Raw genomic sequence first — 26,597 nt, 5'->3', positions numbered from 1 at the left:
CGAGTTTGGGTGGAAAGTTGGAGGTGAATCTGCCCACTTTCTGCACATTTTATGGTGCTATTACCGTGCCGCTTTTAGCACTGCAGTAATAGCACCCAAAATGCCCCAATGGGAATGGGGACTTACCACCCCCACCGCAACTCGGGATCCGGCGTTACTAGCACCAGACCGAGTTGCAGTAACGCGGAATCCCAATGGATTTACCACCAGGATACCGCCCAACTTCTGATGAGGCCCTTAGTCTTCATAGGGTTGAGCTTCATATAGGTGATTGGCATCAGGCTCAATACATGAGTGGCAGCATGGCAATAAGCATCAGACTGAAAATAAATAATCTTAGATATGAGTGGGATGGAAAGGAGGGAAAATACAAAGATTTATATTACAGCCTCAGGTCTTTGGAAGCAAAGTATATCACTAAGTTTAGATATTATATGTTTAGACAGCAGAGCTACCACTCAGATTGCACAGGTCATACAGGTTCAGGCAGCCAAGACATGTCTTAAATGCCACTGATCGAGGAGTCGCAGGGCAAAGCCAGGGCTTTAAATGGGGTCAGGGCTAGCAGGAGCTCAGCCCATGCAGGCACCAAAAAATGCCGGTGAGCCGGAGTTCAGCCAAGGCTTCCTGAAATGACTTTCTGACCTGATTTCACTTACTTTAGCATGCTACGAAAAGATGATGCGTAACAATACTGCTCTTCCTCAGTTAGAGACATTTGGAATTAGTTAGCTTTCTAACACTGAAGGGAAGGGAAAGTATGATATAGAGATTACACTGTTCAAATTGTAATTAAGTAATATGCCCCGAGCCGCGGGCCATTACCGAGTCAGGTAATGCCCCGGGCCCATAGTAAAAAAAATTACAAAAAATAATGGCCGCTGGGAAAGGGAAAACGGACTCCGTTTTCCCTTTCCATGGTGGCCATTGCGAGCGGATGCGCTGAGCACGTCTGCTCTCGGAAAAACAAGGTAAGTTGGGGTGGGAGGGCGGGGAAGGGATTATTGGAGGTGTGGGAGCCAAAACACTCACTTCAATCCCCGGCGGGGAAGGATGGCACCCTCCTGCCCTGCAGAGGCTCAGAGCGGGGATTACTCTGTTCTGAGCCTCCTCATTGGCTGAGGGGCTGCCACTCTCCCCGCTCACCGGGGACGAGAACGAAGCTGAAGCTTCGAGGGATTCTCGGCAAGGTATGGACTGGGCGAGGGCCAATCAGAATGGTTGTTACATTCTGGTTGACCCTCGCCGGGTACTAATACATATTATAGACTTCTCATTAGAATGATTTAATACAATGAATATTAAAAATAATATTAATAATTAACTGTGAGGAATTCCCATCTGACAAGAGTGTAAAAGTCCTGGCTTTTATATTTTTATTAATAAATAAAATGACATGTTTAAATTCCATCTCAGTAAAGGGTGACCTGCTACCTAGGGCCCTCATTCATAATAAGCTCCACGCTAAAAGCATAGTGTACACCTGTGCCCTGCTGAATCAATAGTCTGATTTGCAGCTCCTGCTCTCCAGTGGCACAGAGCATGTTCAGGTCACAGGTGCCATGTTGACAGCTGCAATGACGGCCAAGTCACTACAGCACAGAATCTGCATTTAAGATATGCATCTCTGTCACAAAGACTACATAACTATGAGAGTTGCTATTCTGGTGGCAGTTGTAAGCATTATGAATAATCCATACCTGAGTTTAAGGTGTGGTGGCTATTAGCTCTCATAATTATCCAAGTCACTTCACTTTGCAAGCTTATGTGTGCCCCCCAGACTCCTGGTCAAGCTGTCTGCTGCTTCCAGCAAGACTGCAGCCCTGCGGTGATGCCTCTCTTTGATACTTTGGGAGGAAAGGCAACACCTCTCTCCAGGGAGACAGCCACACCATAGAAAGGTGTCCTGAAAACAGGAATCAAAGGGCACATGCTTCACAAAAGGACGAACCTCATACCAGAGTGTTGCATACTAAAAGGGCCTTTGAGGCTATTGGCAAGGGAAGGGGGCTGGGTTAGCGTACACAGAGGGAGCTCCACATAGCTGGGGAAAGATTCTGCAAGCTTGTTTCACTCTATTTTACCTCTTCCTTCCGTCCTGTCCCCTCCACTTCCTTTAGTACAAAGCACTTTGGGTGTGATGTCAAAAGGCAAAACGCATGTGTCTCAAGTACAGGGATTGGACCTTTTAAGGCAGGCTTGCTTTTATCCAATCACCTGTGGACTTTTGCCTTTAAAAGAGAGGTCTCCCACTTCGTAATTGATTCATCTGCTGACTTCAAACCTTCAAGAAGAATATGTTGATCCCTGTTGGAAAGCACTAATTTTCAAAGTCCTCCAGTTGTGAGGTGAAAACAGATAGTCCAAGGCAGAGGCAAGCTCTGCTCCCTAACCATCCACAGAGCCGATTGGGGGTGGCCTGCTGCAGAAGCAAAACCTGTCTCTCTGACAGCTACAGTGGTACCCAGGAACTCACTGTGCTGAAGGACTCCTGCAGGTGTGTGCCAGCCGCCCCCTTCTTTCGAAAAGGCAAGACAGAGCCGAGGCATTATTGTCTGATAACTTCCCAACGGTCAATTTCTGGACCCAAGATAATTGCTGTGTCACGTAATCCCATTTGCTACAAGGATATATTCTTTTCAAGGAACACTGTGATTGTTGTTGCCTTTTCTCCCCATCTCATTACCCAGAGTGTTGCATTGTTCTATCTGTGCATATTCGGTGTTCTTTCTACAGGGATGGGTATTTGCAGTGTTTTGAATTTTTATTTTTTATTTATTTGTTATTCGGATGCACAGCAACCTTTAACAACATTTAACATTTCATTCATACACAATACATAAAACATCAATACATTGTTTTTTTAAAACAAATAATTTTAAAATACAATATCTAAAACTAAGTTAGCCCTCCACCAATTTATTCATAATTTATCCATGTATAAATTCTTAGATCATAAGCTAAAACACAGATTCAACATCCCTAAATTAATTTCATATTACTTACAAATAAGTCAAAAACATACTAGTTATGTTATACCTGAGAAAAATTGCTTTTGTCAAGTTGAGGATCCAACGGAACCTCAGAAATTAATTTCTCGCAGATCAACTAGGGTAAATAGACATAAATGGTGCCACCATTCCCTGTTTCTTATGGTCCAACAATAAATGTGACAAGGAAGAGTAACCATGCATTGATTCAATAGTGTTAATCCTATCGCAGGTTCTCAAACGTGTTTTAGTATGCTATGGTCTTAATTGTAACATTCCCCTTGATCTTAAAGATTAGATGCCCAATTCATATCTAATGATAACCATCGGAAGTGAATTTGAGACTTTAAACAGCTTCCTCCAAATTAGCGCCTTCAGAGCAGGAAGCATACTCAAAATTGAGTAATCATAGATTTCTATACCATAAAGTAATTAAGTTATGATTTTACCTGGGTAACATTTCAAAGCCATAAATATTGTAAACTTCCCATGTTTCCCATCCACCTTTTTGAATTGATTGATTAAACCGATGGTTCTCTGAATCAAATGTACCCTTGTATCAGCCTTAGTGGGATTAGCTGTTTTATAAAAGCCCAAATACATGATGGAATCGTCATCCACCAAGACAATGGAACAACACTCCTTTTTCTTGTGAATCTAATGGCCTTTGTCTTGGTTGGGTTAATAATAAGGTTTTTATTTTGGAGTGTAAAGCAAATGCATCAATCAATTTCTGCAGACCCTGAGGTGTCTTGTCGAACAAAAGTAAATTATCTGCATAGGCAATCCAAATTAAACCTTGATTATTCAGCCTGGGAGATGCAAATGCACATTTCTCCAAGTCTCCCCCAAATCTGATGTATATAAATTAAAAAGACAGGGGCTAAGATGTACCCCTGTCTAACTCCAGAGATGGTACAGAGTGGTTGCTTCCTCCTGATATTCAGTCTTACCCTAATATTTGATTTTTCATTCAGGGCAACAAGGAGTCTTAACAACACAGCAGGGATATGCCAGCTAGCCAGCTTCCTCCATAAAGGATTTCTGTTAACCATATTGAAGGCTGCCATCAAACCTCTACTTGCTACATGAGTGGCATCAACTTCCCCTGAAAGGGCTAGGTTTTGGACATATCTCAGCAGAAGACCATTAAGATTAGTACTATAGTTCTTCCGGAAGCCAGTCTGCCGTTTTTTAATACGACCAACTCGGGTCAACCAGGCCTCCAAATCTTTCAATAGCAAGGTCGCAAAGACCTTACTATCGGCATCTAGAACCGAGGTAGACCTATAATTACACAGGTTCTTCTGGTCCCCTCTCTTAAAAATTGGGATCTATTGGGCAGTTTGCCAACAGGCAAGCTGTGATCTTTTAAAATTTGATAAAAATATAAAGCTAATATGGTTGACCATGTAGCTGGATTATCTTTAAATAATATGTTTGAAAGCCTATTTGTCCCTGGTGCTCTAGATTTGCTGCAGGTCTTTATAATATCAAACACTTCATCAAAATCAATTGAGAGATGCCAATTATCACCCACATTATCTGACTGTATAGGGCGTGGAAACACTAATGAACAATTCTGCCCACATTTTTCCTCATAATAAGTGATCCATTTGTTGGTCCCCAATTGGGTTTAATTTCAAATCTGCCTGATTTCACCCCAAATTATTAATGAGTGGCCAGAATGATGTAGCATCAGATTTACACAAGGATTCTAGCATCAATGCGGCATCATTCTGTAGAAGCTGTTTTTTATGCAGTCTACTCCAATTACAATGGAGTTGTTTTGCCCGTTTAACTTCCTTCGTTTGGAACCTGAGATCAATGTGCGGTTTACATTTTAGTTTCTTGATTTATTTTCTCAAGTCACTTTTTTGACCCACACTATGGGATCAAGCTGATGGATACGTTTGACAGAGCCAGATTTAAATTTGGATTCAGCCTCAATTATTAGATCCCCTAAAAAACTCTCAAAGTGATCACAGTTAAATGTTTCCATCTTCCAATCCAAAGAGGTAGAGGCCAACATCCCAGCCGCCCTCTTATTAACAAGAGAAGCTTTGTATTGGTTCTGGGTATTCTGTTAGCCCCTTGGTTGGCTGTGATTGCGGGCAGAGTCCGATCTAAACCCTTATTTAAGGACATTTCTAACTCCGCTGCAATCATATCATGATCACTCCATTCACTTGGGATCACTTTAAAGAATAAGCATACATGAAAAAGACCTCCACCCAGAATTATCAAGCCATCAATCCAAGTGGAAGACCAATTCAATTTAAGCTCAACCACCTCTTTCAGTATGGAGTCCTTTTTCCCTTTTTACCATCCAGGCTACCTCTTGACAGCTGTACCGCGTGTGTTTGTTCCACGGTGGTCCTGTTCCTCCTTGTTCATTCTTCTCCGTCTCAGTATTCTTTTGCATCAAGCTTGGGTAAGTCTACATCTTCCTCATCCCAGTTTTATCAAAGATACCCTCTGCTTTTTTATAACATGTTGTGGTATGGGGAACCCAAGAGGCCTGAATGGGGGATGAGGTGAGTTGGGACACCAAAGGGGTAAATGGATACCACGTTCTCCCAGAGCTATCACCAGTCCCATGAAGGATTTCCCTCCCCATCAGATCTACCCACTGAGTGCCACCCCCAGGGGGAATATCGGGTAGGGGCCTCACCTCCCTAGCTCATGGAAAGGGGCCTCCCTCATGGAAGCAGTGACAATACCATGGGATTCGTCACACAGTCTACATTCTGGATGATCTCTGATAGGTGTCCAATGACAATAGTATCCAGATGGGGTTAGGACGAAATTACCTAAGTAGAAAAGTCCTACCACCAAATGTCCAATCCCCATTTATTCGCATATGTATATGTGGGGGGTAAAGTTAATAAAAATGTATAGGTGTAAGGTGGGGGGTAGGTGTGGGGGGTCTCCCCTCCACATATATACATATATGCAAAAGAATGGAGGAATAAAAAAACAGACTTTTGGTGGTCGGACTTTTCAACTCGGTAATTTCACACAGATCCTCCGGATGCAGATCCTTTTGATCCTAACAAAAGCCCTTGACACCATTCACTATCCGCGTTCGCTAAAATGGCACCATGGTATTGGTATCCAAGGCAATACTCCATTATGATTTGAATATTTCTTTTCTGAAAGAAATATAATCTGTCATTATGTCATCTACAAGTCTTTTATGAGACTATTCATTTTGATGTTATTATGGATTAGCTTGCTAGCCTTTACTGTTTAATAAAGAATGCAACTATGCAACTCTTTTTGCACATTTCGCCAAGTATTTCACAGTTTATATGCATGCAAATGACACCCTTGTCCACCTTAATCTAAATGGATAACTGTTGTCAACCCATCTACAAAACTGCCCTTTCACAATTGCCTGGTGAATGCTGCAGAACTGGCTGAATCTAAATTCAGAGAAGCAGAAATGTAGCTCCTTCTAGCTCACCGGTTAGTACAGAATGTGCCTCTCGTCTCTTGCTTTGAGTTCTAATCCAGCATGAACCTTTATTGTAAAGAGTGTGTGGGTTCACATCAATGCTGGCATGGTCATGTTGGAACAGATTTGTGCTGTTTCACATAGCTGATTTTGCTACCATTATCAACTCCTTTGCATCCATAGGATGAGCCCCTCACCTTTAACCCAAAAGGAAAGACAACTCATTGTAATACAGGTTTACACAACACTGAGTTCTGTGTGTTGTGTTTTGTTTAACTACCAGGAGAAATGTGCACCCGTGAACTGCACATAGGCGCCTTCTCATGTAACCTGACAAAAATATACGGATTTCACCACCAACTGTGACATTTCTCGAACTGCATATGTGATAATGTGAGAAATACCAAGGACTGGAGTCTGAAAAACTTTAAATTAGCAGCAAGAAAGGCTGAAAGCACCTTTTTGAAATGAGACTGTCTAATTTACCTGGAAAGTGCTTTCATGTATTTTCAAATGAAGCATAACATTGTACAAGGCTTTGCTTTAATTTTGCAGTGCATTCCATTTAGAAGATGTGAAATAATGGCAAATATAAAATTATGTAACTATAAAAAGTGAGTAATGTATACTAAATGTATCAAGTGTCCATAATTACATGTTACACTATTAGATGTCATACAGGGAATACATTACTATGTAATCTGCCTGACAAGATAGTAGTTCTTATTTTTGCTTAGCCAATGCATGCTGCAGCTGGATCTCCAACGAGTCTGATAAGCTAAATTTCTGTTCTACATGAAAATGCATTAATAATGGGGAAGGCCTACGGTCCCATGGGTATTAGTTTGGCCATCTGGAAACCAGTTCCTCTGACATAGCCATCAAGGAAACACATTAGGTTAAGTACAACAAAAGGATCATGTGTTCAGGGCTTGGGAAAATATCCATCATGTTCATCTTTGCACTTCAGTACAGCCCAATCCATGCTCCTGCAGCTGATAAAGATCTAGGTTGGCCACATGGTATGGAGACCTAAAAGTGTATTTTTGAAGCATCAAGACCAGAATGCACTTAAGGTTTCACCTCTTAATATTAGCATTCACCTCTTAATATTAGCCTACCAATTAAAATCTAACATCTGCTATACTTCTCAAAGAACAAAGGGCGCCTCTGTCAGCAACTCCCATTAATCATTAACTAAAGGCAAGCCCAGACATAAAGTTTCAAGTCCCCAATTTGAAATAAATAAATATGATCATTGTACAAGGAAATTTAAGATGCAAAAAACTACTTTTAACAAAGCGCCACAACAATATGAGCCAAAAGAAAAAGTGTTCAGAAATCAGTGAAAGGTTCCCCTATACTGTGAGTCCAATTACGACATATTAACATTTATAATTGATCAACTCATATAATTTAATAACCTTATAAGCATTAATCTTATGATTTCATGATGCATCTGCCTACATTTGTGGGGAAGAGGTGAATCTAGACTTCCATATTTCATTGATGGAAGGGATTCCTGTAGGGAGAAATGGGAGAAAGTAGGATTATGAGTTCAAAGTGTTAATAACATAACCCTGTCAAATGCTGAAATAGTTCTGACCTATTAAAAGAACGGATATGTTCTCAGGGCGTATCAGCCTGTTAAGCAAGACAATGGAAAGTCTTGACCAATTAAAAATGTGATGTCAGTTAGGAAACACTGTGGAGAAAATTAGACATTGTATAAGCAGTAACACACAGGAAATTAGAGTGAGTCCTGGAAATGGGAGGGCTGCATAAAGGAAAACCTCTACCAAACTGGAAGAGTGCTGAGCTTGGATACTATGAATGGGCCTTGTCCAGAATGAAGATAGCACAGATTTTACCTGCAACCGACCTGATTCCCTAGAATTAGCAGAAATGGACCAGAGGGGTCTTGCTGACCGGCTAGGGAAAATAGCATGGAAGCTCTGTGGGTACATGCCCTCTTAAACAAATGATACAAAGTGAATGTCAAAATGTCCCAATTCAATTACAATCACTTCACTGCTAAGTCCTTGGCGTGCGGATGTCACTGGTGGAAACTGATCCCAAACAGAATGCTTTAACATTTTAGTGGAGAATACAACATTGCTTTTTTCAGTATACTTTAATCCAAGTGAAATCTGGATTTATTGTAGAATTAATAGCATTTTCCACTGCATAACGCGCACTGGCTGATAAACTATTGCCAATAGAATACCTTAGTATGTTAGTGGAAAATGCACCTTGCCGTCTGACTAACTTTAAAGCCAAGGGAAATTTCAATGGAAACAAATAGCATTTTCCTGTGCTGTGTGCACAGTATAAAACATAAAGCATTTCTGCACAAGGAGAGTGTACTACTTAGTAAACCTAAGCCAACTAAAATCCAACTCTGCCTGGTACATGTTTTCACAGGTGGATTCTTACACTGGATTTGTGAAATGTATACAGATTCCACATTTCAATGACTGAATGATAAATTGTGACCTGTGAAAACCATAGATATTTAAAAAGGTGTGTTGGGATGAAAGGGATTTTGCAATGGCATTTCCTTATCTATATAAAAGATGCAATTTCAATTTCATCTTGTACATGTTCACCAATGGTATTGTGTTATAGTGAGAGGACCATGATTTAAATGCACCCAATCCATCCAAAGCAATTTTGGTTATTGTTGTTCTTTCAGAAAATCATAATCTTGCGTGATTAGATAGTGTAGATAAATCTATATCCTGTATGCATTGAATTAAAAGAACAACTTCCCTAAACACAAGCTTGTAGATTGCAATGCAACTCATTTGTCTTGTATTTCCTTTATATGCATATGATACAGACCCACATCACCATATCTGCATGTTATTATGTTGGAGAGGGGGGGTTAATTCCAAACATAGCATGGTAATGTGAGGTTAATACAACCTCTCTCTGGTAAAACTACTTATGATATTGGAGAAAATTAAGTAGTTCTTAAAATCTGTCATTCATTCAAAGAAAGTTAGTTTTATGTATATGCTGTGTGGATAATGTAAACACACTGGCCAACAAGTGGCGATCTAATGATGGAATGATATTGTGCTGCCTAGAAGTTACATTGTCCCATAAGAAAAAGAAATATTCAGGAATGTAATCCTTCACCTTTGAATTGATTTTTACTTTCATAAAGAGAAATATTAAGTCCTAATACAGGATTCTGTACCAGAATATGTTTAATCAGAAGTTCACACTTAGTGAAGAACTATTACGACACACCAAAACAGTAACAAAACAAGAAATCATAGGAAAAGTAATTGCAAAAAAGTTAAATCTAACCACTACCTTTCTACAATTTCACAGTAAAAAGTGTGCCACATGGATTGTTGTTTCCCACATCCTGCTACCTGCATATACAGTACAAGTGTATAGCAATGTATACACTGTAAGTAAATATACCATTGTCAGTTGTATTCCTGTGCTTTGATATAAAATGTATTATAAAATTGCAATCTTCCACTGTCTGTAACTACGCCGTGATACCTCCGGGTCCGGGCGTATAACAAATGTAATAAATAAAATAAAATAAAAATATAGGTTTAGAAATCGAAAAGGAAGGACTGTAACCAGGTAAAATAAGGTTTGTGGCATGAATTAATTTAGCAAAATTGTACTTGTAGAATTTTGGGTTCACTGATGTTGTAACATGTGAAAGGAACCACTTCCTGGTGGGAGGTGGGGAATGGGTGTGTTGATTCACCAATAAGCAGACAACATTCAGGATTGCATGAAATTGTCTTGGCGCATGAAGTACTGTCTTGGTGTGTAATATTGAAAACATGATGTCTGATCAATGCATCTAAATTAACTACATGAAAATGGAACTGGTAACTGCTTTTACTTCACCCAAAACATTCATCTACATTTACCTCTTCTACATTCACTTCTTGAAACATTTACTTCTTCTTACTTTTACTTCATCTGCATCTTCGCATCATCAAGCTTATACTTAGGTTTATGTTTAGGGATAGTGTTGGGGCTCAGTTCCAGACTAGAAATAGGATCATGGCTAGGGTAAGGGTTTAGGTCAGGGTTAGATTTTAAAGCAGAGTTAAGGGTTAGGGTCTAGTGTATCAGAAAAATAAGAGGACAAAAGAAGGGTGATTCTAGAGACACTCCCCATATAATGAAATTGTGCATTTTATCAGAGGAGGGGGGTTAGGGCTAGGCTAGGGTAAGAGCTAGGATCAGGGTTATTCTAATGCTAGATTTAAGGGTATGGGTAAGGAAAAGGCTAGGGTGGAGAGGTTGGGTGGGGTAATAATAGGGTTATGGGTAATGTGATTAATCTGAAGATGTCATCACTCCTTTCCCTGGAAAAGCATCTCCCCATGTGGCCAGGGGTTGGCAGTCGCTACCTGATCCTGACCCTGGGGGCGGCTATATGGAGGAGGACCACCTGGGGGAGGCAACCCTCATGACATTATTGAAGAAAGGCACATATCCCCATTCCCTTTTAGGGATGTTCCTTCCATTCCTCATGCCCAGATGGCCTATTGCAACACACTCCCTCAACCACTTGCTAGGTCTACTTCAAGTATTCCTCACCATCACACAAGGAACAGCATGGTAATAATTGAGACGAGAACGAGGGACGGAGCAATGAAGATGGCGTAAGACCGGTAAACCAACACACCATTCTAGTCTTTGGAACTTGTTCAATCCTGCTGGGAAATTTAAATCTGCCACTGCTGACAGACAGAAGGAAGAGCTGCAGAGGCTGAGTTATGCCGCATCCTGTGCTGACACTGGCCCAAACGCTGAGAGAAATTACACTGTGGGAAGAGATGTGCAGATGAATCCAGACGGAGGAAAGAGAAGCTAGAATGCAGAAAGCCTGTTGCCTCAGAATGCGAAACAGCACACACGTCGATCCAGAAAATTTAAAGGACCAGAAGTGGCGAAATGCGAGAGACACTTTAAGGGATCTCTGTGATTACTACAACCCCCAGAATTCCGACAGCCGAAAATTCTGACTTTAAAAAGAAAAAAGTTTAATCCACCTTTACACCACATACACATGCAGGGGGAGACCCCTCACAGACCGCCATACTACTATTATATCCCATACCCTCCCACATATATATCAGGTGTAAGGAGGGTCGAAAAATAAAAGTCCGAATTTTGGGAGTCGGAATTCTAAGGGTGACATTTTGGGCCATTACCCACTTAAAGTACCCGGTAAGCTCAATGAAGACGGACGGTCACCAGATTACCTGAAAGTGTGTGCAGTTTGATTAAAAGTAACGTGAGAGATGCAAAGTGTGCCCTATGAGGAGATTAACATATTTCTGAAATATGCTATGAATGGGTCACTGAACCCGTAACGCAGGAGAGAAAGCAAAGTAAATGCGAATGGTCTTGGAAAAGGGACAGAGGTGCAATGTGTGAGAGAAGAAGTAAATATTGAAACAAACTAGCAAACAAGGCTTGATAAGCCAACATTGAGCAAATATCATTTCATGATTAAAGGAAAAGTAACTGCATACAAGTCTTGGCAGGAGAGTATACCAGGCAAAGCTAAATGCTCAAAAGTAATTGCATAAAGGTCCTGGCAGTAGAGTATACCAGGCAAAGCCAAGTGTTTGAAAGAAACCACAAGACACGTGTTTGTATTGAAGTCCTGGCAGGAGAGTATAACTGGCAAAGTCAAGTGTGTGTAATATGTTACAGTAAGAGGAGAACCTCAATGAAGATCCATGACCTTGAGAGTTGGAGTTGTTGTAAATGTGAAAATGAGCCTGGCAGGGTAGTATAACAGATGACCTGTGAGTCTTGGACTCACACCCAAATTGTAATACAGTGAAAAGGAAATCCTAAGGAGGATACATCTTGAATGTGAAGAGAAACTTGGGCACGGGAGCAATTTCCCCGATAACTGTGAACACACCAAGAGGAGGGAATTATCCTCTTTGGTTACAATAAATCTTGTTAGTCTTTATTTGAACTTTTCATATTAGTCAAAAGGAACCTGGGGAAGGGAGCCATTCCCTGGAACAGTGTACATTGTCCACTTTGACCTTTTTTGGTTAGATTTACACCTTTGTGTTGGATTTGAACATGTGTGCACTTTTAAAACCAGAGACGATATCCTTTACACCTTAGAGTTCGTTTTTGAGTGTTAGGGACAGGATAGGATTTCGGAAACACAGGACATATTTTTGCTTTGGGCATCTTGACAAAGGACAGACCCCTTATTTTATGTTAAGATAGGGAAATACCTCATATATTAGGGTTAGTGAGGCATTTTCCAACCCTCTCTTGATTTGATACAGGTTTATAACCAAAAATCATCAGTCCTCTGTGTCTGTGTCTCATTCTTGGCTCCTTAGAGTATGTTTATGCTAAGGGGTATGTGTACATTTAGCTGTAAGGTTAAAGTTGTGTTTAAGGGTGGGGTAGAAGAATATGGGTTCGAAAATAAGGGGGTACTTGCAAGGGGTCTCCTACTGCAATGTAAACGTACATTTTAGAAGTAAAGGTAAGAAGATGCAAATGTGATGAAATTAATATATTATGAATTGAATGCAGATTGAATAAAGATATAAATTCCTGCATGTGTGCCCCTTTCCTCTTCCTCGTATTTGCTAGCAGTGCTATCATGACTTTCTTCTATTTCTTCATTTAGCATTTCTCTTACCCTGATTCCCTCTGCATACTCTTTACCCTTCACCTTGAACCAGGCCCTAAATTTAATGTTACACATTGTTAAGTAGTTAACAGCTAAAATTATTTCTCCTTAAAGTCATGACATTTGTTAGCTCTCCTTATGAATTACAATTTGGCATGAGGCATTAGTAGTTGGTTTCTATACTGGACAGCGCATATGCAGGACTGTATGGTCATCCTGCTTCTTCTTTAGCCCATTTAAAAGTGGTATGCCATTTTGCTGTATGGTTATCTTCCGGTCCTCCGACATATTCCCACTTTACTCCCACCTTTACTACCTCACTCTTCCCTTCTAGACAAACTCAAGATCTGCTACTTCCTCTATAACGGCCTTGTCAGAAAATATGTAAACTATCTAGCATACACAATGAAGATATCTGATGGCACTCGTATCACGTAGAAGAAACCTCTTGTGACTTGATCAGTACTAATCAATACGATTTTTTATGTGTAAAGCCCAACTAGAATAAGAGAAACTCCGAACAGGTTTATATAAAAATATGGACATTTCATCAAACAATAAAATACAAACTAATCAGAAATCGCTAGAAAAACCCACCCCTGTAATGGAAGAGAAAATGCAGACTTGTGTGAAAGGGCACTCTCTGGTAGAGGAGCAGGGGTTTTCAGGCAATAGATTGTCAAATATGTTACTTTTCAAGGATATAATGTCAACAGCAAACTCCCTACTGGGAATAGATGCAACATCGTAGGAGCAATTGACTCAAGCATTGATTCAACTACTGGAAGTCAGACTTGCCAATCTCGAATGATGAATCAACCCAGCAGAGGCATCGTCTCACTGCTGACTCGACCGCCACCCTGAATCATTGGAAGCCATCCTTTCGCTGTCATTTAACTCTGACTCAACCCATCTTTGAAGTAACCCGATGCTAACCACCATTGGGAATACATAGACGGGAACCTCTTGACGCCAGCTTGACCACAGGAAGAACACAGAGAAGCCCAGCTCAATTCTGTTGAGCACCAAAGACAAGAATAAAGGTATTGTGAAGAGGCCCGGTCTCACTGGTTTATTTTTTGGAGTCTTTGAAGCGCCTCGCCATCTTCCTTGTTCTTCAAAGTCATATTCATGAACACTACAAAAAGTCACCTCCAACCGTATTTTTAACAGTCCCATACATAATAATATACCAAATCACACCCAACCATCACACATATTGTGAAATAAACATGTAACTGAACATATAGTTTAATTTTCAATTCTAAAAAATGTTCACGTTCTACAGATAATGACCACCTGTACCATTGAATAAAAATAAAACATTACAGAGTTCTTAATGCCCAAAACATACAAAATGGCCATAACAGATTGAGACCACACGTGCACAATTGCTTGATGGCGGGCAGTTTCGTATCCAATTTGTCAATCCCAAATTGTTTGTGCTTGTACTTGATCCAACTTTTCAGAGGGATTGCTCTTTCCCACATCAGCATTCAGTTCAGAGGCTTCACTTGTTTCTTTCCTTTCCGGCTCTAATGGAACTTCAAGGGGCAAGTGGATGTAAAGGGGCCAAAGAACTAAAAAGCACTAGACAGGGAGGGTGCTGTTGCACACACACAAGATGGATGCCTGAGAAATGAGCTCCTCTCCGGCATATATCCTGAGCCATTAAACATCCTAACTGGGGCCACCCAAGGAGTTCACATGGCGTGCACTTTCTCCTAAGTGCCGTGCAGACCTCCTGGAACAATCCCGAGGAGAATCGGACCAGATTTGCCCGAGAAATCCTGCTCGCTAGATGCAGCGTCCTATGTGGGAGCAGAGACCCAAGCAGGAGCTCTACGCTGTGACCATGGGAGCCCGTGGGCTGGATAATGCCGGGAGGCTGTAAAGGGGGCGGTTCCTACATTGCCGCCTGTTGACACCGCGTGGGCTCCCCTCTATCCACTCACCAGCCGCCTAGCTGTTCGGTGATCGCCTAGTTGGATATCGCAATTACATGATCATCTTCCTGCAGTGACTGGTATTTGCGGGCCGCCCCCCCACAGGTACAGCTGCACCGGAAGCTGCGGACTATTCTGACGGAAAGACAGCGATTCACCAGTAAGCTTAATGACATAACTGTCAGCTGGTGAGCCTGTATCCCGGGACTTGCAGCCGTTGGGCTACTCTGGCTCCCCTGTGTCTCCGAACCCGGCACGAGTGACGCCGTACCTCTGCGCCAAGCTGAACCTCCTTGCCATCTGTATCGATTCTCCTGATCAACCGAAGCTGTCCGCCATAGCGTTGTGGGAGTAGAATTCGGCACCGACGAACCACTGTTGCTGGCTGGCGATGTGGGCACCTAGGGGCTGTGATGCTGGCTGATGAGGTTTTCTGGGGAAGCAATCTGTGGCGTAGAGACGGCTGGTGGCCTGCGACCTGGGGTGCGGACCTGACTGCAGAGGTTCACATCGCGCTGCTGTATTCAGGAGTCCTACCGCTGAACTACATATACATACAACCGGTAAGTTGAACATATGGCGAATATCGTGTTCATCTAAACATTGCCCACACAACTTCCTTGCTGGGCTCACTTAGTTGAAGCTAGTGCAACAGACTATCTGTACCACTTACTGACGACTTGGGATGGCAGCTTTGCATTTATACCTTGCTCGTCTATTGGGCTGAATCGGCGTAGGTGAATACACGCCATAACTTTAATTTTACTGGGAACGGCGAACTATGCCAACTGCGCATTTTTTTTGGGTAGAGTGTGGAGAGGTGATATCGTGCATTGGTGAACAGTACACTGAAGGTTGAGCTCTGAACCACATAAAGCGCCTGGTCAAATTTGGTGTGTTTGCTCAGCAACAACCTATGCCCACCCTATTCGTTTTATGCCTCACTTAGGCCTATTAAATCTCTGTCTACATCAGCAAGATATTTGGGGTGTAATCCAGCATATCAACGCTGACCAACAGCTACACTCCGAGCGGAACAACTGGACCAGTACTCTTTCAGTGTCGCTACCATAGATGTGAAGTTCCTATCGGCTGCCAGCCCGAAACTGAACATATAACAGCACAGGCGGTTGTAGGCCATTGAGAAAAGACCCGCCAGAGGCCCCACATGAGCCCCTGAGTCAGAGACGGATGTACTGCTATAGTTTGAAACTTGTGGTCTGGGTGATAATTGGTTTGCCACTGTGGTAACCTGGTCACCTTCTTTCTCTATCTACGCAGTGGAGACAACATGGAACTCTGGGCCTGGAACCATATGATGTGACCTATGAAAAATGATCTCTTCTACATAGCTATGTGGGGGATCACAACCCATTTGAATGATGCAATATCAGGCAAATCAGCTATCAATCAGCGGCTAATGGTGCGGTGTGCTCCATACACAGACCCACAAGCCCACTCTTCGGTTGCTCCGGGTTCCACAGACCAGTAGACCTGCATTTGGCCCCCTGTTTGATCCGTTGGGCCTCAGAAGTTACATGGGGATTCTCCATAGTTCACAAATGCCCCTTTTACACTGGACTGTCGGATCAGCACCCTTCGCCAACCATATGTAAACGGAACTTTCCTACCCTACACTGCTCTCTTGTTCTATCCCCTCCATGGACCGGGGCTGCCGCAAAGACCAGCTCCCTAGGACACCCTGCTGCGCCATTACCTTATGACCCACTGAAATTACTGTGCTATATGCTCGGCGACCTTCTGTAAAGATATAGCCGATTTATGTATGCTCCATCTCTGCAGTGAAGATCCTCTTGCTTCTACCACGCCATCGGCTGTGTGACACCTGCTTCCCACCTACTCAGCAATGACTAAAGGCACAGGCTCCAAGAAAAAGAAAACCGGGCCGATGGATTCCTTCACAAGCAGCCAGACCTCAGCTGTCATGCCGTCTTCTCCTACAGAACCTTCAGCAGCTTCATCCAAGAACACAAAGTGGATTAATGTTGGTTAATATGAAATTGGATGACATTGTTGCTACCATAGGCTCACTCAACGCCCGCGTTTAAAAAGGGGCGCGCAAGGGTAATGGAAGCAGAGTCTAGAATCAGTAACAATGACGATTCAATAGGCCAAAACACCTGCAACATCACTCTGCTAAAAGTTGAAATGGGCAAGCTTTGTGGCAAATGTGATGACCTAGAATCCAAGTCTTGCTGCAACAATATTCGCATCGTAGGGGTTGCGGAGTCCTTCTGCAAGGGACCCATGGAAACACACATTGGGGCATTGCTAAAGTCTCTGTTCGGGGATGACGCATTCTCAGGTCCTTTTTTGGTGGAACGGGCTCATTGTACGCTGGCCCCAGCGCACTATAGTTGCCAAACTATTGAACTACAGAGACACAGCTCTCCGCTTGGCAAGTGAAATAGGACCCCTCCGACATGAAGGCGACACCATACACATATACCCAGATTTCGCTGCAGGTATATAGGGCCAAAGAAGATCATATGACCAGGTCAGAAAACTGCTCCGACTGCGACAAGTACCGTATGCCCTGATCTTCCCGGAGAGGCTGCGCATACAATATGTGGGTCGTACACATTTTTTTGAACACCCAGCAGCAGCTATGGACTATATAGAGGCTATGATCCTGCTGTCGCCGCAGGGGTGGGGTCGCAATCAAAATAGACCTCTGAATCCTCCAAGTGACATGAGAGACCCTGCTGATTGAGCACGTCATATACAATATCCTTTTTTGTTGATGGTATATAATAAGTGGAATGCCCGGGTGGCACTGACAAACACTAGTTTTGCAGTCGAGAAGGATGGAGCTCAGCTTTGGTGGCGGTAAGCCGCTACATTCGCACCTCCGGAAAGTTCCAGAAGTTGTGTAATGGGGATCATCATCATGTTGGGGTGGATGGTGCGGGTGGGGATTGCAAGGAATTAACAGAATCTTTTTCCTTGACATTACGTTGAGGCCTGTTGGGGATGTTAAAAGTGTGAAAGATGTTGAAAGTTTAAAAAGCAGAGAGTCATACTGGGGAGGTACAGGCGGGCCGGTTGGTTCGCATCAACATATAACTTTGTACACTGTGATATATGGCACGTCTAACTCATCTAAATAAAGGGATGACTGTCAAACTATTCTCCTGGAATGTTTGAGGGTTCAATAACCCAGTTAAAGCTAGGAAGGTGGCAGCATACATTTTGAGACACAGTCCACAGATACTGCTGCTTCAAGAGACGCACGCACTTAGGAAAGTAAACTCCTCTTTCTTCCCACGATGGGGCCCTCTCCTCTATTATACAGAGTACTCTTCCCAATACAGAGGTGTCCTTTCCCTTATTCATCCATCATTAGAATTTAGATAACTGGACAGTAAAGTAGATGCCCATGGCAGGTTTGCTTTGCTTTGGGGGGAGGTGCCAGGTCGTCTAATTGTGGTAGTTAACACCTATGGAACTTATATCGATGATCCAGAATTCTACCTGACAGCACTAGGTATGCTTGACACGCCCGATGAACCATTAGTACTATGGGGGGGGCTTTAATACGATACTTGATGTAACTCTTGACAGATCCTCCACCACCCCACGGGGTATCACAAAGGCAGTGGCCACCCTACGACAAATAATGGCACAAGTACCCCTCATAGACGCATGGCGCTCTCTTCATCCACTTGATAGTCGTTACACATACTATTCAACTGTCCATGACATGGAGTCCTGTATAGATTACTGGCTCGTTAGCACTTCCCTCTCAAATGCTATATCGAGTAGCGAGGTCCATCCCCGAACTTTCTCAGACCATTCACCAATAACCCATGTTCTAACGTTGCAAGACGTCCCGCCACGAGCTAAACGCTGGAGGATGCCCACCGCTCTCCTTAAAGACCTGCATGTATGTGCTACACTCCAAACTGAGATCAATGAATTCTTTGATCTAAATGCAGGTTCAGTTAGCACACACTCTGTACTATGGGAAACGTTTAAGGTATGGGTGAGAGGTATCCTACTGTAATGCTCACCTGACTCCCACGGAGGCGCTGGTCTAGTCTGGGTTGCTGTGGCCTCTTCGAGCGTGATGCGCAGAACTCGGAACACCGACTGAACAGGACCCTCAAATCTTGCTTTTCTGGCCCGTAGGAATATCCTTCTGCAGATGAGAAAGGGGATTAACAGTCTGCAGAATAGTGTGCTTGCTCCCCCCTTCCCCCCTTTGTTCTTCTCTAACTTCCTCCGAAATCCCGGGTTGAAGCTCACCTTATGGTTTGAAAGGATGAACTCTCCATCCTGCTTCTGGTGCAGGGGCGTGTGTTTGTCCAGTTACTTCACTGGTTTTCAGAATGGCGCTGGCAAAATCCACTTGACTTTTCCGAGCGGAACGCCGTAAGTATGAAGATTACAAAAGTTCAAGTGTTGAGCCTCCTTTTCTGTTGCCTTCCTAACCTGTGATCTGTCCTTTATTTCAGGTGCAGAATGAAGGCGATGCGTTGAGGGATTGAATTGCCGATGGTAAACTCAGGTGAGTTAGCGATGGGGGCGATCCCTCTTAATGTCTTTATATTCCTCCAGTAATGTCTTTTGTCCTTTCCCCATAGGGGCCGGGGTGCGGTACCTGCCAACGAAGTGGCGCCGACCCGAAATGAGGAATGGTCCACCAACAGAAGACCGGTAAGTGTTATGGCAGAAAATTAGGCTTTCCTCATATGTTCCTTCTGCTCACCTTTTGTCTCTTCTTCTCTCCCCTAGGCGCAGAGATGTGGCGACCGGTGCAGACAGTCGCGGTGGAGCCAGAAGAACTCCCGAGGACAGGTGAGTGAAGCGCGGCGCTGCAGCGAGCAGCGCTGTGCTTTTAAATGAAAGTCTTTTCTCAGGAACGCTGGCGTGAAGGATCCGGATGCAGGTAAGAAGTTTGATAAAATTCTTGGTTTTCACCTTTCTCTTCTCTTCTTTCCTTACAGGTGTTCCAGGATCGAGGCGGGCGTGGCTGGAGACCAGATGCAGGAGCAGACACGGTGAGCGTTCAGCTGCTTGGATGCAGAACAAAGCGAAGCGTGAGCTACTGTCTGGGCGTGGCTTAAATAGCCCCCAAAGTAGTTGCAGGTTAGTATCCTTCCCTGGCCACGCCCGAGTGGCAAAATAGTCCCAATGAAAAAATAGTCCCTTTCAGGTCTCAGGGAGGCCTGAATCTTGCAGCATGGTCTGCATCAGGTAAGTGCACAAAACAACTTCCTTTATGAGCCTGGCGCCTATGGTGCCAGGACTGATGTCCAACATGAGCCTGGCGCCAACGGCGCCAGGACAGAGTCCAAAGAGCCCCTATAAGGAGCCGCTGGGCTTTTACCCGGGGGCATGATGCCTGCTCCCGGGGGTGCTGGGCCTGGCCTGGTGCTCCGGGGGTAGGCATCACAACAGCACTCCCCCCAAGGCCCCTCCCAAGGTCATTCCCTCTGGAGGTTTCGGTTTGTTTGGGAAATTCCGATGGAACCTTTTTACCAGCTGAGGTGCATGTACGTGGTCGCTGGGTTCCCAAGACCTTTCCTGAGGCCCGTACCCTTTCCAATCAATTAGATAGAAAAGTTTTGATTTTGAGATCTTAGAATCCAAAATGTTCTTCACCTCGATTTCAGGCTCCCCATCTATCTGGATTGGTTCTGGTGGCTTTATTAATCTGGTTCCTGGTTGCACTGGTTTCAAAAGTGACACATGAAAAACGGGGTGAATCTGCATGTTAGCTGGTAGATCAAGCTTGACTGCCACTGGGTTAATTATAGCTTTGATCGAGTAAGGGCCCAAATATCTTGGATTAAAAGTTCGAGGTCCCTTGAGCAATAAGTGTTTGGTAGCCAACCATAATTGATCCCCTTTTTGGTATGGAGGCGCCTCACTCCGATGCAGATCTGCATTCTTTTTGTATTTCCCTTTCGCTTGTTGCAAATGTGCAGTTGCATCCTTGAAGGCTTGAGTTATCGTGGAATGTAAATGGTCCACTGCTAGCATTTCAAGGCTCAGAGGTGAGTCCAGGTCTGAAGTACGAGGGTGATGTCCATATAGGGTATAAAAAGGGCTTTGTCCAGTTCCAGAGTTTACCGAGTTATTGTATGCATATTCGGCCACCCATAAATTATCCTTCCAATTACCCTCCGATTGGTGCAACATACATCGTAGGTATTGTTCAAGGGTCTGGTTCGTTCTCTCCGTCTGACCATCGGTCTGTGGGTGGTGGCTGGTTAAGAGTCTTACGTCGATTTGTGCCAGTTGACAACACTTTCTCCAAAAATGAGAAATAAACTGGCTTCCTCAGTCGGAGACTAGTTAGGACGGGAATCCATGCAAACGGATGATATTTTTGAGGAATTCCTTGGCTAGGACAGAAGCTGAAGATAATCCTTTCAACGGAATAAAATGGGCCATCTTGGAAAATAAATCCACCACAACCAGAATAGTATTGTATCCATTACAAGGGGTCGGGTCCGTGATAAAATCTAGTGACAAGGTGTGCCAGGGTGCTGGTGGAATGTCTAAAGGCTGAAGAAGACCGGCGGGTTTTGTCTTTTGGCCTTTGTTTTGGGCGCAAACTCCACAGGACATCACGAAAGATTTAATATCCTTTCGCCAGGAAGGCCACCAGAATTGTCGTTTAATTTTTTCCTCAGTTTTGGCAATGCCAGGATGTCCTTCCATCAGGGTATCATGATGACAGGAAATAGCCAGTTCTTGCAATTCCTTTTCTGGCAGAAATAAGCATCCTTGGAAGTAAGGTAGGTCATCGTTGACCAAAAAGTAAGACCCTCTTTGGATCCAATACTGCAAGGCTGTAGAGTCCAGGAGTTGTTTTACCCGTGCTTGAATGTCTTCAAGGGTTTGTAAAGAGGTTATCCCCAAAATTCTTTGTTCGGGAATTATCGGCACAGGTTCTGAGTTTGTGTCTATTTCTCCCATTCCTATTTGAGATAGCGCGTCCTCTTTGCCATTCTTACAGCCGGGGCGATAAGTGATTACAAAATCAAACTCAGCTAAGAACAAAGCCCATCGGAGCTGACGTGACGATTGAGCCTTGGCAGTTTTTAAATATTGTAAGTTTCGGTGATCAGTGATCACGGTGATGGTATGCCTGGCGCCAAGAAGATAATGCCGCCAAGCCTTAAAGGCAGACTTAATGGCTAATAATTCCTTGTCGGTGATTGCATAATTTACCTCAGGCGGCGAGAACTTTCTGGACCAAAATGCTGCGGGGTGCAGTTGGTTGGTTTCAGGGTCTCTCTGAGACAGGACAGCTCCCATGGCTAAGCTGGACGCGTCGGTTTCGACTATATAAGGGAGATCGGGACGCGGGTGCTTCAAAATAGGTGCGGACGTGAATTTAGCTTTCAATTCCTGAAAGGCCTGTTCGGCTTCCTCGGTCCATTCGAAGCGTTTATTTTTTCGCAAGAGTACAGTGATGGGTTGTACCACACGTGAAAATTCCGGGATAAATCTGCGATAAAAATTAGCAAAACCAAGCATGCTTTGGACACCTTTCACCAAACTAGGTGATGGCCATTTGAGGATGGCAAACACTTTTCGTGAGTCCATTCGGACCCCTTTAGGTGTCAGGATGAATCCAAGAAACTCAACCTCGGTGGTATGGAAAACGCACTTTTCCAGCTTTGCAAACAGTTTGTGCTGGCGCAATTTCTCAAGGACGGCCCTGACATGCTTTCTGTGATCAGATTCCGAAGATGAGTACACAAGAATGTCATCGATATATACGACAACACAAACATCGATGAGTTCCCGAAGGACATCGTTCATGAAGAATTGGAAGGCAGCAGGTGCGTTGCACAACCCGAAAGGCATCACCCGGTATTTGAATAATCCATATTTTGTACGGAAGGCCGTTTTCCATTCGTCGCCTTCTTTTACTCGCACCAGATGATAAGCCCCCCGGAGATCTAACTTGGTGTATACGCAAGCGTCCTTCACGAGGTCAAGGAGTTCAGGGATCAGAGGCAGAGGGTAACGGTTTTTAACAGTTATCTGGTTCAATGCACAGTAGTCGGTACAAGTTCTAAGGTCGCCTTCTTTTTTGGGCACGAAGAACAAAGCCGAGGATGCCAGAGACTTTGACGGGCAAATGAAACCATTGGCTAGGCATTGATCTAAATATTTTCTCAAATGCAGATTCTCAGGTTCAGTAAGGGTATAAATCCTGCTACAAGGGGGTTGTGCACCGGGCACCAGATCGATTTGGCAATCGTACGATCTGTGGGGAGGTAACGTGTTGGCCTGTTCCTTTTGGAAGACGTCCTGAAATACTTGGTATTCCGGAGGTAGTTGCATGGAGACAGAGGTTACAGACGCTAGACTAATCTTCAGATTTTCTGGGTAGCAGGTTTGTGCACAATCCGGGAAGGTTATTCTCTTTGCTCGCCAATCAATTCGAGGATTATGTGTCTCTAACCAAGGGATTCCGAGAATAACCTGAAACTGTGGAGCCTTGATTACATCAAACACAACTGCCTCCCGGTGGCCGTCCGGACCTATAAGTGTCACCTCAGCAGTGGAATGTGTTACCGGTCCAGAGGCAATTTCGGTTCCATCGACTGTGGTGATGACATCTTTGCTGGTTTTAGGACGCAGAGGGAGGTTAATCCTAGAGACCAATTCACGATCCACATAATTTCCTATAGCCCCACTATCTATGTATGCCTTTATTGCATGCAACCGCTTAGGCTGTTCCAGATCTACGAGGACCATTGGCACAATGAAATGCGAGGTCTGAGAGTTAGTTTTCAAGCTCGGCAAGCGGACCCCTACGCTTGTCGGGCGTGGTCGTTTCCTGAAACAGAGTCTTCATGGTTTTTATCAGCGGCTCCTACCACCTTCTTGGGTGGTTTTGCCGGGCAATCTCGTAGAAAGTGTCCAGAGGACCCACAATAAAGACATAATTGCATCTGCCGTCTTCTTTCACGTTCTTTTTGAGTTAAAGGTCCTTTAACCCCTCCAATTTGCATAGGCTGAGAGACATCAGCACCCTTGGGGTTAGCGTGGGTCTTGACCAACACCCGGGTCTCAAACTTGGACCGATCTGCTTTTCTGTTTTGAAGTCTGTGATCCAATTGGACCACTAAGTCTATATATTCTGTGCATTCTTGGGGCGGATTTGCAACTTGGGCCAGGACATCTTTAAGTTCTCCGCGTAGACCTCGATAAAATAACGTGATTCTTTTATCCTCTGACCATCCAGTTTCCACAATTAGTCTATTAAAGGTTGCAATGTAGGATAGGAGGTCCTGATTGCCCTGTCGCAGGGATAGGAGTTCGTCATCCAGAGCCTGCCCCTGAGAGTGTCGAGCAAATAACCTTTCCATGCTTGCTTGAAATCCTTGAAAATCACAGAGAATCGGGTCATCTTGAGTAACCAGTGGAACTGACCAATCGGCAGCACAGCCGCTGAGATATGACAATACAAAGGCTACCTTGGTCTGGTCATTAGGGAAGGCCACAGGTCTGCATAGGAAGTGCAAACGACACTGATTCATGAACACGGCGAATCGTTTGGGGTTCCCAGCAAAGCGTTTGGGTGGGGCCAGCGGCATGTTTCCAGGTAGATTAATCTGCACAGGATTACTGGGAACCACAGGAGTGGGGTTCCCCCCGGAACCGGGTAGAGGAGTATGTCCAGCTTGATCTTGCAAAAACTGTCTAGCCAGGTCATCAGTTCTTTCCTTTGATACAATCACTTCCCTCCTGAGAGCATTAGTCTCTTGACGAGCGGCATGTACTTCGGCCCGTAATTCCCCCAGTAGTTGGGCCAACTGATCAGTCTCAGAAGTTTCCATAGCGCCTTGGTGGGAATTTGTAGGAAGTCTTCGCGTTCTGTAACGCTCACCTGACTCCCACGGAGGCGCTGGTCTAATCTGGGTTGCTGTGGCCTCTTCGAGCATGATGCGCAGAGCTCGGAACACCGACTGAACAGGACCCTCAAATCTTGCTTGTCTGGCCCGTAGGAATATCCTTCTGCAGATGAGAAAGGGGATTAACAGTCTGCAGAATAGTGTGCTTGCTTCCCCCTTCCCCCCTTCGTTCTTCTCTAACTTCCTCCGAAATCCCCGGTTGAAGCTCACCTTATGGTTTGAAAGGATGAACTCTCCATCCTGCTTCTGGTGCAGGGGCGCGTGTTTGTCCAGTTACTTCACTGGTTTTCAGAATGGCGCTGTCAAAATCCACTTGACTTTTCCGAGCGGAACGCCATAAGTATGAAGAGTACAAAAGTTCAAGTGTTGAGCCTCCTTTTCTGTTTCCTTCCTAACCTGTGATCTGTCCTTTATTTCAGGTGCAGAATGAAGGCGATGCGTTGAGGGATTGAATTGCCGATGGTAAACTCAGGTGAGTTAGCGATGGGGGCGATCCCTCTCAATGTCTTTATATTCCTCCAGTAATGTCTTTTGTCCTTTCCCCATAGGGGCCGGGGTGCGGTACCTGCCAACGAAGCGGCGCCAACCCGAAATGAGTTATGGTCCACCAACAGAAGACCGGTAAGTGTTATGGCGGAAAATTAGGCTTTCCTCATATGTTCCTTCTGCTCACCTTTTGTCTCTTCTTCTCTCCCCTAGGCGCAGAGATGTGGCGACCGGTGCAGACAGTCGCGGTGGAGCCAGAAGAACTCCCGAGGACAGGTGAGTGAAGCGCGGCGCTGCAGCGAGCAACGTGGTGCTTTTAAATGAAAGTCTTTTCTCAGGAACGCTGGCGTGAAGGTTCCGGATGCAGGTAAGAAGTTTGATAAAATTCTTGGTTTTCACCTTTCTCTTCTCTTCTTTCCTTAAAGGTGTTCCAGGATCGAGGCGGGCGTGGCTGGAGACCAGATGCAGGGGCAGACACGGTGAGCGTTCAGCTGCTTGGATGCAGAATAACGCAAAGCATGAGCTACTGTCTGGGCGTGGCTTAAATAGCCCCCAAAGTAGTTCCAGGTAAGTATCCTTCCCTGGCCACGCCCGTGTGGCAAAATAGTCCCAATGAAAAAATAGTCCCTTTCAGGTCTCAGGGAGGCCCGAATCTTGCAGCATGGTCTGCATCCGGTAAGTGCACAAAACACCTTCCTTTATGAGCCTGGCGCCTATGGCACCAGGACTGATGTCCAACATGAGCCTGGCGCCAACGGCGCCAGGACAGAGTCCAAAGAGCCCCTATAAGGGGCCGCTGGGCTTTTACCCGGGGGCATGATGCCTGCTCCCGGGGGTGCTGGGCCTGGCCTGGTGCTCCGGGGGAAGGCATCATGACACCTGCTAAAACCACTGGGCTACTGACGACAGTTAGGAAAGAACTGGGGACAGTTGAGATTAAACTAGCGACCCTTGAAATAAATTACAGTGCCACACATAGTCCTTGCAGACTTACACCATACCCTGGGAGAATTTAATAAAGAATGTTTATAAAGACATAAACCATACCCTGGGAGAATTGAATAAATTGCCAGATAGAGAGGTCGTATATATGACAACCCCTGCCGTACCCGAAGATACGGCGAAAGTAACAGAGCG

Source organism: Ambystoma mexicanum, chromosome 6p (assembly GCF_040938575.1).
Source record: "Ambystoma mexicanum isolate Mex_15411 chromosome 6p, UKY_AmexF1_1, whole genome shotgun sequence".
NCBI lineage: Eukaryota > Metazoa > Chordata > Amphibia > Caudata > Ambystomatidae > Ambystoma > Ambystoma mexicanum.
The sequence above is the reverse complement of the archived record's forward strand: the minus strand, read 5'-3'. Positions refer to the sequence as shown.